Source organism: Schistocerca gregaria, chromosome 3 (assembly GCF_023897955.1).
Source record: "Schistocerca gregaria isolate iqSchGreg1 chromosome 3, iqSchGreg1.2, whole genome shotgun sequence".
Lineage (NCBI taxonomy): Eukaryota > Metazoa > Arthropoda > Insecta > Orthoptera > Acrididae > Schistocerca > Schistocerca gregaria.
In genome coordinates, this window is record NC_064922.1 from 906,846,047 (window position 1) to 906,864,778 (window position 18,732).

Genomic DNA, 18,732 nt, shown 5'->3' on the forward strand with positions numbered 1-18,732 from the left:
ATTTGCCTGTGTAATGGGTGAATTTTTACTTGTGAACTGTTATGATTGCTTGCTTAAAGCAGACACAAGATTACTTTGAGTTCTTCTTCAGTGTTTGAGAGTTTTAGAGCTGCCTATTGTTAAACATATGTACATAATTTCGTCAATGTCATTCCAACACATCTTATCGTACTTTAATGTCTGTTAGATATCAGTTTTGACAGCAGTTGGCCACAATAGTCAAGATTAAGTACCTTGCGTATGATAACTTTATTGAGAGTGCAAAACTATGTTTCATTTTGACAGTATTAAACAATCTGCTAAGAAGTACTAACAGCACAACACAGCTAGTATGAACAACCGCGGTAAAACAAAAAAACGACGAACAAAAATACGACAGCGACGAGGTCTACCAAAGACTTCGACCATAGATACTAGTAGACTGGCCTTGCTGTGCAGAAGATATAGGGCTGGTGTGGATCCAACATAAAGCACGTGACTGTTGGCAAAACAACACAGCAATACGACAGCGACGAGGTCTACCAAAGACTTCGACCAAAGATCATATTGATGCGCTCTTGGTTGGTTTGGCGGGGTGTAGGCGTGGAGGGGGGTAAATGGGCGGGACTGTCGCTAACGTTTCCTTAGCATATGCATCTGTAAACTTTGAGGATGTTCATTTTTTTTTTCAGTCCAATTACATTAGTGATTCTGTTACTAACGCAGGTTGAGGTAAAAATTGTTTTCCTCCAAAATGTCTTGTAACGTTAGTTTTAATTTTTTTCCTAGCAGCTAGTGAGAATTTTCTTTTAGAAAGTATTCCATCATATTCTAGACTAAAAATAGATTGCGCAGTATTTTTTTTTAATTTTTACGAACAATTGAAATGAAGAAAATAAAAGAGAACTGGAAATGCTATAAGACGGTGAGATGACCTTGAAGCCCTAATTTCGTGCTGGTCACTATATTTGCAGTACTGGAATTAAAGCAGATTCTTGTTTAAACTAAATTGGCGCCATGAACAATCTTCCTCGTAGCATAAGAAAAATACAATGCTACGTACAAATACTGAAGTCACAAAAATGAATAATGTATACAGGATAATTTTTCTTACTCTATCCATGGAGATTTTCAGAATGTCTGATTTTGCAGAGAGCTTGGAGCCTAGCAAAAATTCAATTGTTCGATTATTACACATATACATTTCATGGAAGTCACTAGTAGCTTACACTGATATTGTCACATAGAAGAACGTGTAATTAGATGAATGACGAACACTAGTTCACTTAACGGCGGTTTATTCAGCACATGCACATACAAGAGCTGTACTGTAGACTGACACATCTCAATTCATACGAAATTGTTGTTTTGTGACAAATTACATATTCTGGTCTTAATTTCGCAGCTTCTGGGGTGATCTTAATTTCGCAGATTGTGGGGTGATCTGACAGTTTGAGGTTTCTTGATAATGTGTGTTGTAATTACCCATCAATAAATTCAGTTTGAGGTTTGTTGACAAAGCGTGTTGTAATTACCTATCGATAAATTATGACTGCAACGAATGTGATTCACTATTTTAAATATGCCAACTACGCCAATGAAATAAAATTTATGCTACAGTTAAACTCACACTTCTTTTATACGTCCACTGGAAACGAGCAACAATGACTAACGGCTTTGTAATAACATTTATTTCCTCTTAAACAATGTTTTTACTCGTGTCTTGTGAGAAGATAAGTGAACTGTAAATTATTGTTTCTTTTGTATTTCATAAGACGACGCAGGGCGAAAATCGGACAGATTTCGTTGTAACATTAATGCACATCTCTCGTCATGTAATGCTATCATCTTTGGTTGGTGTTTGTGTTCGGTAGTGTTCGAAAGCAGAACTCGACAATATTTTTTGTTTACATTGGCGACGGCAAGTGAAATTTTGATTTCGTCTATCCGAAAGTCTGCTGTTGACATAATGTATGCTTCTCCTCGTCATAAACGATCGTGTAATTTTCTTGAGGTGCACAGAACTTGCTTTCAATTGGAAACAACTTAAAAAACACATATGGAAAGGTAAGATTAATTTAATATGCAGTAGATAATTATACTTATTACTACATATAAAAATGATCAGCCATGCTATGTGGCATTTATTAGTTGATAATTATGCGCAGTTGCTTGTAGTTACGCCGTAGTGCACAGTTAATTGTGTTTAATTGTTTTGTAACCAGTAAACAAGCTCCTGTTTTTTCATCTGGAGAAATTACGGTGTAGATTTGTAGCAGTATTATGCACTGGCGAGTTGTATAGATACGAGGGCGTTGACAAGAGCGTGCCAGTTATAGCAAGAATGTCCACTCTGTGTTCGCTTCAAGTTAGAAAGTGTCACTGTCTGTATCCCTTTCGTTATATAGACTACTATAACTGACGTACTCTTCGCTCCAATACTACTTTCTTGACGAGATTAATGTTAACAGCTGGTCACAAAGTACACAAATGTCCCATTGCAGTCTTCACATTAAACAGAAATATTAAGAAATACAGATCTTTTTGAAAACTGCCACATTTTACTTTGTGAGAAGGTATTCATGATATTTTAAACTAACATTTTTACGTTCTGGCCTGACAACTGTGTGCACTTGCTTTATTTGGAAATGGAAATACGCATCTCCTCTACAGGCGAAATTGTAAGATACCAGCATCTAGCAATTTTTCATATCATCATCATATTTTATTTTTTCATTTTGTTTTGTCTGCAAATATGCTAGTGATATCATTTTTGGTACTACATTGCTAAGCATTAAAATTAGCTGATTACGAAACTGAGTTCAGTTCATAATTCGGATTGAAACTGTGTTTGAAGCTTTGAGATGTTTAGAAGGAATGTTGTGTGTAATATGATTATCTGAAGCTATAGTGTTGCTGAATTGAAACGTGATTAAAGTGTGAATGAGCTGCCCAGACATGCTTCATGGTGGGAACCACAGTTTGAAATTGTTTGTGCTGCTCCATTATTTTCAAGCTCAACACAGGTGTAAGTACAGATCTAGGATCTGTTGGTGAAAGTATAGTGCAGATAAGGGCTTTGACATAGCATGTGAGGATCTGTCATAAGTGTCATTATTATTTGCAGTCCTAAGATAAGATCCATAATTGAATTTCTTCACTATTATGTTACACATTTTTAATCTAAAAATTCTAAAATTGAATAGGAAATTAAAATGTCTTAATCCAGTCAATGATAATATAGAGGAGGGAATACAACAGGGTAGGTATCATTGTCTTGAGCTATTGATTGCATCTCAAAAATAAGTGTAGGGGTATTTTAAAAATTATATATAAAAATGAAGTGTTTAAAGCAAATGACAAGCTGTAAACACAAAAGCTTATTGTTCAATCCATTTGATACTGAACAGAGAAACAAATAATGTTTACACAAACTAGGAATACTGCCTTAGGGAGGTACAGTGGCTGTCTTGTAAAGCTTTTAATTAGGCCTGTATGTGTCAATATTATGAAAAGGATAGATTGCTACACACCATATAGTGAAGGTGCTGAGTGGCACACAGGCCTTCTTCTAAAGGAGACAGCACACACACACACACACACACACACACACACACACACACACACACACACACACAAGCTACTATCTCTGGGTGCTGAGTCCAGCCTTGGTACCAGGGCAGTGGTTTCGATGAAATTTTTTAGCCGAAAGCTCACTTGTTAAGCAGTCTTTTTGTTATGCCGGTTTGCGACTCAACATCTCTGTTATATGGTGAGTAGTAGTTATCCTTTTTATAATAATGTCATTATACCGTCCTGTATTTTCCATTGTTTATTTTAACTGTGTATGATAACCTCAAATTAATCAAATGGTATAATTACTGATAACAATGAGATGAGGTGATTTGAATGCAACAGTCTTACACTATAGCTCCTGAACTATACAGGTCGAGAGAGACATATGTATGTTTAGACTGTGAGCATCCCCTGGGGCCTGTTCTGTTGAAGAATTACTATATAAAACACTCAGATCATCTGAGCATGGCTTGGTAATATGTTGAAACCAGTAATGGTACCTTGTGTGTGCTCTGACGGTGAACATTGCAATACAAAGTTGTAAAAAAAAAAAAGGTTCCAGATGAATGTATGTTGCCAATGGTTGACCAGTCTTCCTGCAGGTGGCATCTTGGGGATTACAGGAGCGTCTGATTGCACCTGTCTGCTTTGACCTATGATGTCACCAATATGGCGGCAACGAAAATTCTCAATGTCTCCAGTATTGTGCTGATGACGACAACAAACACATCTCCCTCCAAAAATATAATCAAACTAACAGGACCAGCGCGGGAAATTGGGGTCTTTTGGTTGGGGACAAACTAAATATAAACATGTACAGACACACACACACCATGATCTCAAACCACACAAAACGACAACATAAAAATACCACAAAATTCCCAAATTCCATTACACTTACAATATCGGCAGGAATTGATCACTTCAATTCACCTACATAGCTCAACCGCAATTGTCGATACCACAAAATAAAAACCAACTACTCCAAAAATTATAATTACATCGCAACTATTGATACCACAAAACCAACACCTAAAACAACAAAAATTGGAATTGGATACTTCCCTTGACCTATATAGGTCAACAGCAGATTACGATACCAAAACATGCATAGCTATGACACATTGGAATCGAATGCTTCCCTTGACCTATCTAGGTCAACAACAGCTCACGATACCAAAACACACATAGCTACAATGACACTATGGTATCGGTCAGTTCCCGTGACCTATGTAGCTAAAATGCAACTGACGATATCAAAAAAAGACTGGAGTCGAGTACTTCCCCTAAGATACATAAATCAACCACACATGCCGATAACAGAACATCAACTACCAACACATGCAATAAATAACACTGACCCAACAACACATAAAAGCCCCACCAAACACCATAACACGCAAACAATAGACCCAAAAAAAGACTGCTTACCACAAAAAAGTTCCGGTGCGACACACTGGTTCAGCCACCCCAATCTCTCTCTCTCTCTCTCTCTCTCTCTCTCTCTCTCTCTCTCTCTCTCTCTCTCTCTCACACACACACACACACACACACACACACACACACACACAAAACACACCCGAACCCAACCCCCAACTCGCATATTCATCTTGCATACGCTGCATATCACTGTCTTTGCCGTAAGCCCAAAAAGTTGCAGAAACTTAATTACAGACAACACATTCTGCCTGCAGACGCGCACTAGTAAACTTAGAAGTCATATCCATACGTAGCAAAAGAAGCCACAAATTGAATTAAACGACTTACCACATGACAAACAGCAAATCAATAACATCAAACGACACCACAATAACATAAACACAACGGAAGCTTCATTCATAACTCACTGAAACTAATTTCCGTTTTTCTACAACAATCATGACTGACAAACGCACACTTCAAGCACCAACACCCAAATGAACCCAATACACCACATAACACGCGGACTGTAGACACACCACCAACCACAACAAGACAACTTCTACAAACACAACACACTCATAAACTAAACTCCGCACCGTCATGACGTCACTCACCACAACACCCTTGCGTCATGGGTCAAAGCCGACAGGTGGGATCAGACGCGTCTGTTGACCCACATCTTGCATGTGTCTTGGCTTTAGTTCTCTGAACACAACTGTTACTATAATGGGAAAATTTCCCTAGGCAATACATCAATACAGATGATTCATGAAAACATAATGCATCCACTTTTAGCATCAGTTGTTTGGGCATCAAAGGAGAAAGATCCAATTAGACAAGAGCAGTCATATCACATCTCAAATCCACCTTCATAGGTTGTGTTAATACTACTGTATAATGCATGAATTTGCTATACTTGAAACAACACTACTTAACACAGCCACTTGAGTGAAAATAGTGTAATTGTTAAATGGCAGTGGATTGACAATGAGTATGTTCAGTATTTATTGTTCTTGTATACAATGCAGCAACATTTCATGTGAAAAATTTTTTACTTTACATTCAAAGCTTGGTTCATTTTTAAGAGTGTGCTCTCAAGTTTATGCCCTATGAGACAATTAACAATAATGATTTTAGAAAGATTTGTTTCCTAACTACACTGCCTCCTCAACTTAGACAGTGTGTCTTGCATGCTGCATTGCAACTAAATTCGTGTAAATTCTGCATTTTTTGGTCAGTTTCATACAGTAACTCATTATCTGTAATGGTTTGGTGATTCCTGGACAATCGTTCTCCAAGCTTTTGATTATTTTTCAGTACAAAACATTTGTTTTATTTTTAGTTTGTTTCAATGGAAAATCATCATTGGAACATAACATGTATATCAGGATGGATCGCTGTACCCACCCATATAGCTGAACTTATTAAAGTGCCCTCTTTGGGGTCACAGGCAGATGCGCCAGCCCCAGATCAAATTTGGCTCACAGAGTGTTTTTAGGCAGTGTTCTGCATTCACCGATGTAAGCACCAGCGTATTTCCAGTGCTTTGCCTCATAAACATTATGCGCAAGTGCTTTAAAAGCACTGTGACATTTCAGTACCCGATTACACTAGCCTCAGATATAAGATAAACATCTGACAGCACTTCATCTGCTCCCTCTTTTTCCCTTTCCCCTACTTTGGGATATAAATGCACACCACCCCTTCTGGAGGATTGCCATGTTGTTTAGTAGGGGCCTTCTGATTGAAAATTTCTTTCTGATTATGATGACTGAAAGCCTACTGACTTTAGTGACACCCATGACATGTTTTCAGCTATTAATCTTACAATTGCTTTGTGATGATTTCCCTGTGATCCTGTCCCTTCCTTGTCAGTGCTCTACAGAGCATTTAACAAATTGGGCTCTCTGAAGAGACAACTGGAAGTTGTATACCTCTGTGTTTCCCCACTGTCCATCAGATGGTGTCAACAAAATTGTGTGAGACATTTTCAGTGCTATCAGATACACTTATGGAACTGCTGCCCCCATTTCTGTGGGCTCCTTCAACTGGCAGCCTTTTCTGTGATTTACCAAAAAAAATTGCAGCAGCTATTCAGGTCTGTCGATAGGCACTGCATGACTCGAGCTACATGCTTTGCAGACTGCCCTAATCACTTTTGAGTGGTTTCTTGCAAAGTCTCACTACCCAATTAAATATAGTAAGGAGTGCTGGGAATGTTAAGGTCCACTCCTTATGAATGTATGCCTCATCATACCTGGTGTGAAGGTGTGGGCAAATTCGATTGTCTAATGTGCCAGCGAAGATCAACAACTTTTAATGGTGTCTTCCTTCATGGTGGTATTTCTATTGGGGCATCAGTTGTTACTGAAGATCTCATGACCCAGTTTCTGGCAATAATGGCATCCTCTTCATACTTCTACCTTCTGAATGCATAAAAGACAAGTTGAAGATGTTCCATAATTCTTTACTCCCATAACCCTGTATTGTATCATGAATCTTTCACGAATCTTGGAACTGCTTCAGGCTGTTGACTCATCTCATGATACAGCCCCAGGACCTGATTCAATTCATAATCAGATGATTCATATCTGAATTTGACTCGCAGACTACATCTGCTGAGGGTCTTCAACTGTATTTTCCTAGCTGGTGTGTTTTCCTTTCACAACGAAGAGATAGTATCATTCCAATCCTTAACCACGGCAAAACTCTGTGTGTTGACAGCTACTTATTCATTAGTCTCACCAACATGTTCTGCAAACTGCATGAAAGACAGTAGCTTGATGATTAGGCTGGGTCCTTTTGCCCCCTATCAATATGGTTTCCAGAAGGGACTATTTGGTTAGGTTGATTCCAGCACACTGGTAGGCTTCTTGTAAGTGGCAACATGTATTCACAGTCCTGTCTTCTTTATGTAGGGCATTTGACATGGCTTGGTGGCATCTTTTATTTAGCCTCTGTGACTAGGCCTTTCGAGGCTCCCTGACCCTTTTTTATTTATCAGTTTTTATTTCTCTGATTGTAACTTGTTAGAGTTGGTTCATCAGTCATCTCCCCAAGAGTCCAAGTGAAAGGTGTCCCTCAGGGCTACATGCCAAATGTTACACTGTTCCTATTGCCATCAGAATGTCAAAGTGTCAGTGTCCTCCATGGAACAAAAGACTATCCTCACAATATTTTGTGGTGACTTTTGCTTTGAAACTGTCTGTGGGGACTGCCTCCTACTCCTCGGATAGTGTGCCCTGCCTTGTAGCCAACACCAGGGGTGGCAGGGTTGCTTTGGAGCAGGATGGCTGATAGTGGAGGGTTGCGGCGGGGCTGTTGGCTTGAGGTGGGCTAGAGAATTGGCTGTTTATTTTACTCAGATGTTTGCACTCTGGCAGTGTGGAGTAGTGATGACTCCCCTTTCAGCACATGGCGGGGTTCACATAGCCATTGAGGGAGGTGACAACTAGTGTCAAGCTAGCTCACAGCACATCCAGTCAGTGCCCAACAAGCAGCATGCAACCCAATTACATGAATTGTATCATACGCACACAGTGTCAGTGGCACTTAAAGGTGGCCACAGTACTTGCAGTAGTAGCCAGCTCCCTGGTGCACCGATGCATCGTGGCCAGTAATGGTGTGAGGCCTGGCAGTGCTTGCATCAAAGACAGCAAAAGGCATCTGCTGTGACTGGGACTCGACTCGTTGCCCCCCTGGGTAGGAGTCCAGCTCACTGGTAGAATGGGTGTGGAATAGCTCTGTCACACTGTGGCACTAAGTGCAGAATGTGGACTTGATGTAGGAAGGTGATACAGCGACGGAGGATTGAACTTGTGACAGCTGTTGGTGGCTCCCTGTTGTCCACGTCCACGTCCTAGTGGTACTGCTGGGCTGTAAATGAATCTACTACAAAATGACGCTTGTTTATACTGAATAGAAGTGCACTTGTTATGTAAGTGTTCCACTTATAGTCAGCACTAACACTAAAGTTCGTCAGTGGAGAAATCCCATTGCTTGTACTGTAAGAACCGCATCTTACTGCTGTGCTGACAGATTTTGCATAGCAGAGCAAAGGCAAACTGTCCTGTTACTGTAATTGAAATGCCAACGTCTCATGTTTGCCAGCTGCCTGCAGCAGCAGCAGCTGCAGTGCATTTTATACTCCCATAGATTTGCCCACAAAATGGTAGTGGTGCTGCACAGCCACTCCTTTTATTGGAAGACCCCCCTCCCTCTCTGTGATTCTGAACCTTAGATTCCCAAGTCCAGGTAATGTTGTAACATATTTATAGAACCAGTTTCCACTACGGGTGTTCCAAGCAGCTTAAGCTACACATTTCAGAGGCCACGTTTAGCCTACAGAGCCTACTCACTCGAGTTTCCTTTATGTTAAAAGGCTGCTTATTTGCTGCTACACTTAATAGTCCATTAGTTTATTTGGAACACACATCACATTGTGCCCTTTTTCCCCTGCTGGTCAAGTGTCCTTGCAGTGCTCTCTCCAAGCCCCCTATTCTGAGGCTTTGTACCATCCTGAGCTCTAGGGAGTACATTCCTCAACAACACTTTAAGTGCTAGAATCAGTGCTGTCGATGAATCAGAATGGTGGGTAGCTTTCCTCCTTAGATAGATGGAGGCTGTTTTCAAGTCATCAGTCTTCTCACTGGTTTTATGGGACCTGCCAAGAATTCCTTTGCTGTGCCAGCCTCTTCATCTCAGAGTAGCACTTGCAACCTACATTCTCAGTAATTTGCTGGACGTATTCCAGTCACTGTTTTCCTGTACGTTTTTTGCCTTCTACAGCTCCCTCTAGTACCATGGAAGTACATTACAACTGTGCAATCATGTGTTTAAACATTTTGATGTCTTTCAAAATCCTCCTCTCACCTCACAATTTTTGAAACAGTAAAAAGTTTATGTGGAGTAAATCTAATAGTATATTTTACAACAAATTCAACCATATATGATAAAGTTATATCCAAAGTCGCAGTAGTTTGATGTGAGTTGGAAGTAACCCTATACACCGCTGTATGTACGCTCTGTCTGGTGTATGACACTTGTCATACATGGCAGTAGATTTGTTTGCAATTTCACAGTGCAATGCACTATCGAGTCCGAGAATAACCAGCATGGAGATGGGGAGAGGCTGTTCTGTTTTTTTGTGATCTTGTTTTATTTGTTTGTTGCTTGTTTTGTATCATTTCTTTAGTTGTTTGGTTTTGGATATTACGTATGACATCTACTCTATTATTTTAGAGTATTTTAGGTGGCTGATAATCAGTGCAGTAATGAGGGGACATTGTATTACCCATTGCAAAAAAATACTACATACACATACATATTGTACACCATACACATGTGATTGTTGCAATATTATTGCACACTTTACAACATGTACCAAAATTTTTAAAGCAATAATTAACAGGAGGTTCATATTTATCAGGTGATGTATCCTTTCTTGAACCACGCATACCTAAACATGTTCACAAATGGAGGGGGGGTGAAAACTGATTATGAGTTAGAGATTGAATTTTCAGGATATTAATCCTCAGGTGCAAATTTACATTATAGCCATATAGTAGGGTTACATCAGAGAAATGTTTTAGAAAATTATTCCATTGTCTGAATGTACACTCCTGGAAATGGAAAAAAGAACACATTGACACCGGTGTGTCAGACCCACCATACTTGCTCCGGACACTGCGAGAGGGCTGTACAAGCAATGATCACACGCGCGGCACAGCGGACACACCAGGATCTGCGGTGTTGGCCGTCGAATGGCGCTAGCTGCGCAGCATTTGTGCACCGCCGCCGTCAGTGTCAGCCAGTTTGCCGTGGCATACGGAGCTCCATCGCAGTCTTTAACACTGGTAGCATGCCGCGACAGCGTGGACGTGAACCGTATGTGCAGTTGACGGACTTTGAGCGAGGGCGTATAGTGGGCATGTGGGAGGCCGGGTGGACGTACCACCGAATTGCTCAACACGTGGGGCGTGAGGTCTCCACAGTACATCGATGTTGTCACCAGTGGTCGGCGGAAGGTGCACGTGCCCGTCGATCTGGAACCGGACCGCAGCGATGCACGGATGCACGCCAAGACCGTAGGATCCTACGAAGTGCCGTAGGGGACCACACCGCCACTTCCCAGCAAATTAGGGACACTGTTGCTCCTGGGGTATCGGCGAGGACCATTCGCAACTGTCTCCATGAAGCTGGGCTACGGTCCCGCACACCGTTAGGCCGTCTTCCGCTCACGTCCCAACATCGTGCAGCCCGCCTCCAGTGGTGTCGCGACAGGCGTGAATGGAGGGACGAATGGAGACGTGTCGTCTTCAGCGATGAGAGTCGCTTCTGCCTTGGTGCCAATGATGGTCGTATGCGTGTTTGGCGCCGTGCAGGTGAGCGCCACAATCAGGACTGCATACGACCGAGGCACACAGGGCCAACACCCGGCATCATGGTGTGGGGAGTGATCTCCTACACTGGCCGTAGACCTCTGGTGATCGTCGAGGGGACACTGAATAGTGCATAGTACATCCAAACCGTCATCGAACCCATCATTCTACCATTCCTAGACCGGCAAGGGAACTTGCTGTTCCAACAGGACAATGCACGTCCGCATGTATCCCGTGCCACCCAACGTGCTCTAGAAGGTGTAAGTCAACTACCCTGGCCAGCGAGATCTCCGGATCTGTTCCCCATTGAGCATGTTTGGGACTGGATGAAGCGTCGTCTCACGCGGTCTGCATGTCCAGCACGAACGCTGGTCCAACTGAGGTGCCAGGTGGAAATGGCATGGCAAGCCGTTCCACAGGACTACATCCAGCATCTCTATGATCGTCTCCATGGGAGAATAGCAGCCTGCATTGCTGCGAAAGGTGGATATACACTGTACTAGTGCCGACATTGTGCATGCTCTGTGCCTGTGTCTATGTCTATGTGCCTGTGGTTCTGTCAGTGTGATCATGTGATGTATCTGACCCCAGGAATGTGTCAATAAAGTTTCCCCTTCCTGGGACAATGAATTCACGGTGTTCTTATTTCAATTTCCAGGAGTGTATTAACATCAAGTTGCTGGATTATGCCGGTTGTTCCAGCATGAATCATCATCCATTGTATATCCTTATTTCCTTATTCCATATATTTGTGATATATTGCCAAAAGAGAGTATTATGGGAAAGGCCAAACTAGTGGCACTAATGTGCATTTTGTGCAACTGTTTCAGTGTCATGATCGGCCTCATCTTAATGCGGCTGTTAGGCGCGTTAACATGGGGCTGGAGAATGTGCAGATGGCAGAGGGCATGGGTCACATTTCAGTGGTGCCAATTGAGTCTATCAGTAGATCAAGTTTCACCAAGCATGGACTGCACCTCAATAGGTATGGGAAGGGGACACTGGCTAAGCTTATAGGTGACAGTGTAGTGGTGGTATCACTCATGGAAAAATGTCTGTAGTGGCTGGTGTTAGAGCTGCACCTTTTTTAGATTGAAATCGGCTGATAGGTATACCTGCTTAAAGGAAGTCCCTCTAACTAAGGTTTCACCATCAGAGGAAGTCATGTTTCCAAGTAGAGAAGGAATTAGCATATTTCATCAAAATATAAGAGGTATTAGAGATAAAGTTAGTGAACTGCTTATAGATGTTGACTCTGAAATTATTGGTATATCGGAGCACCAAGTAAATAATTTTACAATTCAGAGCCTTCCTTTACCGGGATCTACATATTAGCTGGCTGTTTTTCAAGGATTTCCTTGTCAGGGAGGGTGGTGGTCATGTACATAAAAAACAGTACTCCATTTGAGTTCATAGACATATCACAGCACTGCACTGAACAGATATCTGAATGTTGTGCATGGGCAGTTGAATTTAGTGAAACTAAACTTCTAATTGTTGTTGTTTATAGGTCCCCTAACTCTTGACTTCAGAGCATTTCTTCTCAAGCTAGAGGGGGTTCTTGATTCACTTTATAGGAAGTACCAAAAATTAGTTATATGTGGTGATTTCAATGTAAATTTTATATATTATGGTGCAAGAAAAAGGATGTTAGATCTTCTAAAATTCATATGATCCAATGCAGACAGGGTGCAGGGGAACAGGAGCACAGCTATAGACAGCATTTTTATTCTTCATTACTAGGTGGGCATTCTGTTAGTAAAAGGGTGAATGGCCTTTCAGACCGTGATGCACTTTTCGGGGATGCTTTCCGGGATTGATGTTTGAAATACTTGTCTGTGATACAGACAAGAGGGAAATTGAGTCAATAATTAAATCACTGAAGACTAAGGACTCTCATGGAAATTGTGGAGTGCCTAGCAGAAGTACTATACTGCATGTGTTACCCCTGTACTTAGCCATCTTTGGCTATGCTTTTGTACTCAAACAAGTATCACATATAATTACAAACTATGTGGGAAAGTTAATCCAACAGCAATTAGAGGGTTTATTAAACCTCGTCAAGGAACAAGAGTGGCAGGATGTTTATAGTGCTGATAACATAGATGGCAAATATAATGTTTTCTTTAACACATTTCTCATGTTCTTTGAGAGTTCTTTCTAGTAGAATATTCTAAATGGGGTACGAGTAGTAAAAGGCAGACCGGGTGGCTGACTAGTGGGATAAGGATATCATGGAGAACAAAGCGGGAATTATATCAAAATGTTAGGAGTAGTCACAGTAGCCCATTACAAACAGTACTGTAAGGTGCTTAAAAATGTTATTAGGAAGGCTAAGAGTATGTGATATGCAAATAGAATAACTAATTCACAGGAAAAAATTAAAAACCATGTGGTCAGTTGTGAAGGAAGTGTCTGGTCAGCAGCACAAGGTTGACTATATAAATTCAGTTCATAATAAAAATATTTATGTTGCTGGTAATTCAGATACATGCACAGTATGTAACAATCATTTTCTGAGCATTGCTGGTAAATTAAATAAAAATTTAGTTCCTACAGGGAATCAGAGAACACTCTTGGCAAATGCCTTTCCAGAATTGATGTCTGAAATACTCCTCTGTGATACAGCCAATGGGGAGATTGAGTCACCAGTTAAATCACTGAAGACTATGGACACTCATGGATATGATGGAGTCCTATCAGAAGTACTGTGCATCACGTATTAGCCCTGTATTTAGCCATATTTGTAATTTTTACTTTAGGAATGGTCAGTTTACTAAATGATTAACGTACTCAGGAGTAAAGCTGCTTTATAAAAAGGGAGACAGGGATAATTTAGACGATTTTAGACCTATTTCTATGCCATCAGTGTTTGCTAAAGTTATTGAAAAACTTATAGTTTGACTTTTTTCGGGTTCATAAACATTTTATTTTCATCTTTTATTACTTTTATGTTGCCATTTCATGTACTGACGCGTTCCATGACCTTGGAGATTTGCTCCTCAGTTTGGTCTTAGGGAACTTGGATGTATAAATAAATAAATAAGATACCTATCTACACTATAAATTATTACAAAGGCTGCAGTAACTATGAGCATGTCGGAAGCATTATTACGGACTTATTCTGGCCACATGTATATTGTGATCTACACTGTGATCATGTACTCTGGGGGGTGGTGACAAGGGCATGACACCCTCAGTCAACTCAACACCTCGGCACATGCACGCGTGGCCACCTCATGTTTACGCCAATACACATCAAGCAGTAAGGCGTGTATGGGCATTAAATTACTTGGTGGAAACACAGTGGTGAGGAAGTATTGGTCAGCCAGGCAGCAGGATAGGTATACATTTATATACTCATGCCCTTCAACTGCATGTGTACGATACACTTACTGTCATTCAGTAATCACTATTCCCGTAAACAGGCAACCGAAATTTGCAGACCAAATGTCAGATTGAAATTAAATAGCATATACAGAATGTAACGTTTATTCTGAATACAGCATGATGAATCCAAAGACTGTATTATACCTATTAAATAAAAGCTTCGATCATCTGCAATACAATATCGACTCTTTCATTACTGATGCAGAAGCATTGTTTGCATTAAATTTAGTGGATTTGATTACAGAGTCCATCAACACTGACATATTTGTAGATTGTTGAAGCACCTTGACTTATGATGGGGAAAGTGTATTTCCTGATGCTGTCGTAGAGGAATATATATTTGAAGTGGATTATGAGGTGGTTGTGGTAGACAGTAAGAAATAAAACTGTTGATATTTTTAAAAAATATCAGGAATCTGATATATTGATATTTAATAAAAATATCAGTATCGAGCTTCGGTATATTAAAAAAAATTATTGATATATCGAGGGAAAAAAATAGTGATGTGCTGGCGTATTAAAAAAAAAAAATCAGCTGCACATTGAAAATATACTGCTGGTTTTAGAGTTATATATTTAAGTATTGATTAATTATTAGATATTCTGTACATCAACAAGCTGGCAGTCTGCCTATCCTCTTTAGAGCAAGAAGTGAAAGAAACGTTATGCATATTCACATTTGCTGATAACCACTTTGCCAACAATGGTAACTGCAGGTAAGTGGCACAATAAAAGGTGTGTGATGGGTCCATCTTTCAGTTTAGTCAGATAAGGAATTTGTCTAGAACACTTCATACCAACTTACCTGATTTTTCATTCCTGCAAATGCCAGTAACACAACAGTTGTAGTGCCAAAATTGCACAGTGAAGTTTAATGTTGCAGCTTCTGTTGGTAGCACAGAGTGCTGATTACATCAGCATTTCCCCTCACATGTCTCTGCATACCACAAAGACCTATCTTGTCTTTTAGATTTCATCAACTGTTTTTGAAGAATGCCTATCTGACAAAATAGTAAACTAGTTGCATTAAAATTTTGTTATTATTTAATTTTTTTAATGCAACTGGTGTGCTATTTTTTTACATTGGAAATCGCGTTATTCTATTCACACTGCCAGACCCCAGTGTAATAGTACTTCTTCTTTGTGCCACCTATATTTACTTCACACAGTAAAAGAGAAAGACTGGACATGATGGAAGCTCAAAAAGTAGTGAGATTAATTCACATAGTGAAAGTAAAATTATGTGCTACTACAATTTCAAAAGGACAATTTCAAATATTTACCCAAAATTGTGGCAAAAAATATGATCTAAAATAAAAATATTTTCATTTGATGTTGCAATTTCAATAGCAATATGTGTGAAAAAAATATCGCTGATATACATTGATATTTTTTGGAGAAAATGTTGATATATCGATATTTTATATACATCCCTAAGGTTGTTGTAGTTTTCGTCTACAGTAAAAAAAAAAAAAAAAAAAAAAAAAAAAAAAAAATGCTCTGAGCATTATGGGACTTAACATCTATGGTCATCAGTCCCAACTAACCTAAGGACATCACACAACACCCAGTCATCACGAGACAGAGAAAATCCCTGACCCCGCCGGGAATCGAACCCGGGAACCGGGGCGTGGGAAGCGAGAACGCTATCGCCTGACCACGAGCTGCGGACGGTCTTCAGTTCTGAGACTGGTTTGATGCAGCTCTCCATGCTACTCTATCGTGTGCAAGCTTCTTCATCTCCCAGTACCTACTGCAACATACATCCTTCTGAATCTGCTTAGTGTATTCATCTCTTGGTCTCCCTCTACGATTTTTACCCTCCACGCTGCCCTCCAATGCTAAATTTGTGATCCATTGATGCCTCAAAACATGTCCTACCAACCGATCCCTTCTTCTAGTCAAGTTGTGCCACACACTTCTCTTCTCCCCAATCCTATTCAATACCTCTTCATTAGTTATGTGATCTACCCATCTAATCTTCAGCATTCTTCTGTATTACCACATTTCGAAAGCTTCTATTCTCTTCTTGTCTAAACTATTTATCGTCCATGTTTCACTTCCATACATGGCTGCACTCCGTACAGATACTTTCAGAAATGACTTCCTGACACTTAAATCTATAATCGATGTTAATAAATTTCTCTTCTTCAAAAGCACTTTCCTTCCCATCCCTAAGGTGAGAAGAGTAAAATGGTAACAGATTTGGAATTAAAAAAAAGAAAAAGGCAATTAGGTTTTGATGTGTAAAGAAGTTTAAGAAGCGTCCAACATAATTTCAGAAAAGTTAAGGAAACAAAATCACTATATAGGTGTGAAACACAAGTCACTGAAGGTGGGGCATGAAGAGACAAATTCCAGATGTGTATTGAAACAATTGTAGAAGGTGTGCGATAAGTCACTACCTATTCATGATTTGGACCTAGAACAATAGGCTTTCAGAGTGAGAAATGAAGTTATTTTGTTGTGCCATGTATTCATGGCAGCTATGAAATGGTTCCCCCATTTTAAAGTAAGGCATAGAAATATTTCCAGAAAGATTACTAAATTTGTTACCCAAAAACAGTCAACCAATAAAGAACCATTAGTAGAAAAAGCTAATACATTTGTGGCGAATGTAAAATCGAATATCGCGTCATTAGGAGAGGACTATGTTTACAATTCGGACCACTCTGGATTTAATTTGGAGACACATGTAGGTAGTAGCCTATCCTGTAGAGCAACACTAAAAATTGAATGTCTCACTCAGCTGTTGAATTCGTTAACCCTTAACTCCACAATATAGCTAGTTATATCTGTAAGTGGAGTTTTACAATCCTCTTTGCTTGTAGTGTGGCAGGAAACAGATGCTCAGGTTGGACCCATTGTTCAACAAACTATGTACAAAGCTGATAATATTGCTGCATTTGCCTCAATATATGGTAAATTAACATCAGATAGCGCCATTAAACGGTTTGCTGAACGATCTGTTCTGTGTTTGGATTCCTGGACAGCCCAAATGAAATAGAAATTTAACAACATAGACGCAGGTAATAAGGACATTAAAATTATGACAATTCCTGCTGGAACAACCAGCATAATCCAGCCACTTGATGTTTACACATTCAGACCATGGAAGAATTTTCTAAAACAGTTTTCTGGTGTAATCCTACTATATGACTATGATGTAAATTTGCACCTGAGGAACAATATCCAGAAAATTCAATCTTTAATTCATAATCAGTTTTTATCCCCTCGATTTTTGAACATTTTTAGGTATGCGTGGCTCAAGAGAGGATACATCACCTGATAAATATGAACCTCCTGTTAATTATTACTTTAAAAATTATGGTACATGTTGTAAAGTGTGCAATAATATTGCAACAATCACATGTGTATGGTGTACAATGTGTATGTGTATGTAGTACTTTTTTGCAATGGGTAATACAATGTCCCCTCATTATTGCACTGATTATCAGCCACCCAAAATACTGTAAAATAATAGAGTAGATGTCAAACGTAATATCCAAAACCAAACAACTAAAGAAATGATACAAAACAAACAACAAACAAATAAAACAAAGACTATGAAAAAGCAAAACAGGATAGCTTTTCCCCACCTTCATGTTGGTTATTCCTGGACTCGACAGAGTGAGAGACCTTATTGTTTCAATTAAATTCTTCAGGAGCACGTCTTCTATGGTTGCACTGTGAAATTGCAAACAACTGTGTCGTCACGTATGACAAGCGTCATATGCCGGACAGAGTGTGCTTATAGCGGTGTATAGGGGTACTTCCAACTTACATTGGACTACTGCGATTTTGGGATATAACTTTATCATATATAGTTGAATTTTTTGTAGAATATACTATTAGATTTACTGCACATAAACTTTTTACTGTTTCAAAAATTGTGGCACTATGCTTTTGGAAATGACTTATGATTCTCAAGCACAACAGTTACTTGCAGCTTCGCTCCTCCATGGCTATCCTGTACATGTCAAGG

The 18,732-nt window shown here is 39.8% G+C and overlaps 1 protein-coding gene across 1 annotated transcript in view; it reads left to right on the forward strand.

Moving 5' to 3' along the window:
- Positions 1 to 1,771: 1,771 nt before the first annotated feature.
- The window catches only part of LOC126355237 (uncharacterized), a 141,451-nt gene continuing 124,490 nt past the window's right edge, over positions 1,772 to 18,732 (forward strand). Inside the window, exon 1 of the mRNA XM_050005519.1 lies at positions 1,772 to 2,046. The gene's annotated coding sequence lies outside the window, so the exon portion shown is untranslated. The remainder of the gene's footprint in view (positions 2,047 to 18,732) is intronic.